This window comes from Propithecus coquereli, unplaced genomic scaffold (genome assembly GCF_000956105.1).
Source record: "Propithecus coquereli isolate 6110/MARCELLA unplaced genomic scaffold, Pcoq_1.0 Scaffold250, whole genome shotgun sequence".
Lineage (NCBI taxonomy): Eukaryota > Metazoa > Chordata > Mammalia > Primates > Indriidae > Propithecus > Propithecus coquereli.
In genome coordinates, this window is record NW_012148064.1 from 1,671,196 (window position 1) to 1,674,170 (window position 2,975).

Consider the following 2,975-nt stretch of genomic DNA (forward strand, 5'->3'; position numbering starts at 1 on the left):
GGGGATTCAATTGAAATTCATTTTCTTTTGCAATGTCCATCAAATCTTTGAATAAAGATTTATAAATTGCTTCGCTTTTTTTCCAGTCATTTATACATAAAAGAGCAGATAAGTTCTAGCATTTTTGGATCCAACAGGCACATAAATTGTATATAGTTGATCAAAAATAGCGGGGACAGTTTTGAAAGTGCCATCCATTAGCCAAAATGAAGCATGCGCTAGTTTTTCTATGTTAGATTTACTGGTAAATACATGGATTCTATCATCTTCCACAGTCAAATCCCTAACTGAGAATAGTTCACCATTTAATATGTTTTCTAACACTGGAGGAAACCTCTATATCAACAAGTGTCTGGTTCAGAAGGTCTCTGAGCTTGTCAAATTCTTCCTATTCTCTTATGAAGGGTGTTTTTTTGTTGTTTATGGTTTGTTTGCCTACTTTTTGTTTGTTTGTTTTGTAGAGATAGGGGTCTCACTATGTTGCCCAGGATGGGGGCTGGAGTGCAAAATCAGCACACTACAGCCTTGAACTCCTGGGCTCAAGGGATCCTCCTGCCTCAGCCTCCTGAGTAGCTAGGACTGCAGGCACATACCATTGCACCCAGCTTAAAGGACATTTTTGAAGGCAAGCATGGCGCTGTGTGTGAAGGAGCAGAAATCATGCACGATTGAATAATTTGGCAGTGAAGATTTTTTGTATTTTTTTGCCTGCATTTTTACTTCTGCTATGATCTTCGAAACACTCAAAACATTGAGGGCAGATCTTTCCCATCTAGTCCACTCAGACTTGCTGTCAACCTCACGTTAGATTCAAAATCCAACCAGATCTTAATAGGATGGCCAATGGGATGAAAGTAAAATGATACATTTAGGTACTTTTTACAAGTTAACCTTTTAATTACATTTTTCTTAAAGAGCTGTCAGATTTCTATTTCTTGAGGAGATATTTTCACCAGTGTATTGTTCAATTCCACGGGTTAAGCTTTCTTCGTTATTAAGAAAATTTAATAACGTTACTAATATTTATACATATTAGAGAGGTTGTTATTCATTGCAATTTCATCTTTTAGAAAAGACAGAGGCAGACTTCCAAACTAAAGGTGAGATTTTTAAACATATGCAACAAAAATATCCCTACGATGATTATAAAGATGCCACTCAAAGCACCAATGACAACATCAACAGGCACACCTTGGCACTTCAGCAAGTGAAAGCTGATATTGTGAAGAACACTTACTTATTGGAGTCACTATGGAAGTGTCGAATATATTCAGGGCCCGATATAGGCAATGAATCTGTGTGCTCACACAGAGGGGGGCTCTGCAGCAGGAGCCAGGCCAGATGATGTCCCAGCACAGGTGACAACTCTTTGATAGCAATGCCCAGGCCCTTAACTCAGGAGACTAAAAGTGCTCCGACTTGAGTCAATTGTTATGTACACAGGAATATCTGTCTGTCCATCACAAAGTCCCACCACAAAGGTTAATTTAAGGACACAATAACCACACGTGTTGCAAAGACCACAAAACCTGGCTCACTTAGCTCATGAAACATTTCCTTTAAGTTCTCTAATTCTTCTTCTGGAACATGAATCACCATAGATCCTAGAATACTTAGCAAACACCCAATATTCCCATGAGTTTTTCGTTTAGAAAGCAGGATGAAAGAAAGGCACTTTCTAGGTGGCTGAGAGCTCCTAGTGGAGTCACCAGCGTGCCTGGTGCAAACGCAAACGCAGCGACACTTGCCACCTCGCCAGCTCTCGCTGACAGCAGTTCAGCCCACCGCAACTGCTCTGTAAGACACGCACTTGACACGCTCTCGTGGAGCCCTTTCTGGGAAGTGGCGGACCTTTTCTCTTTTCCTTCTTCCTCTTCAAAATGAAATTCCCTCTTGTGAAAATGCTCGAGCTCATAGCCGATCCCAGACTAATATAAAAGTTATATTTTCCACCCCCCTGGCTCTCATCTCGTTTGTTACTGAAGACGTTCCTGTGCATCACACTGACCACAGAACAGAAAAACTGTTAGTACTGGAGGCAGGATGACGCAGCCTGCGTATGGTTAGAAGAGAACATCAGTAGGAGAGCCCTCAAAGGAATGAATTCTTTGCTATTCCCTCTATTTTCAACTCTGTAATTGAATTCAGTTCAATCACAGCTAAGACAGCATGTAAATTTAATATGGTCTCTCTTATGAAAAAAGGCTAGAAGAGGTGAGAGGTGACTTATTTAGTTTCATTTCCTCATAAATGACCCTTTATTCCCATTTTAAGTTTTAAGCTCTGGCGATTTAGCTTCTATTCCAGTTGGCAGACAACCCCCATGGCTTCCCCCACATTCCCACCCACCCCCATCAGGTGTTAAATCACCTTGGCTCACAGGAGCCCACCCAGTCCACCGGAGTCACCCCCTCCTGCGCTCAGGTGACCACCTCATCCGTTGAGGTCCAGTGGGAAGTGTGAGCCCCTGGAATGCAGCCTCGTGTGCTGCCTCCTCCACGGGGGAGCACCAAGGGGAACCTGGCCCTGCTGTCCGTGACTGAGGGCAGCTGCCCAGGAGCAAGAAACTATAATTAACAACAAAAAAAGTCATCAGGGTCTAATGAATATAGAAATTTGTCATATTTACTATAGGATTTTTAGATGGATTAGAGCTTTTAGTTGACTGAAAAAGATTTGTATGCGTTGTTTGACAAAGAAGGGAGTTTTGGGGTGAAGAAGAAAGGAATGACAATTTTTTTCAAATTCTTTAACAAACTATTTTTTTACTACTTACTGAGACATGAGCTATTCATTAAAATATATATTCATTAAAACATGTTATAAAATATAACATGTCTGCATGCTTCAGAGAATGACAAAAACAAACATCCATGTCCTTAACACCTTCGAGAGAGAAAGCATCACTGATAGCGCACTCTTTGCTCCTCCCGGCTACCTTCATGCCAGAGAAAACCAGCAAAATTTTTTGTTAA

At 41.2% G+C, this 2,975-nt stretch overlaps 1 pseudogene; it reads right to left on the bottom strand.

Annotated features, from left to right (window-relative positions):
• Window positions 1-909: 909 nt before the first annotated feature.
• On the bottom strand, window positions 910-1,999 carry LOC105812423 (annotated as a pseudogene).
• Between the last annotated feature and the right edge of the window lie 976 nt (window positions 2,000-2,975).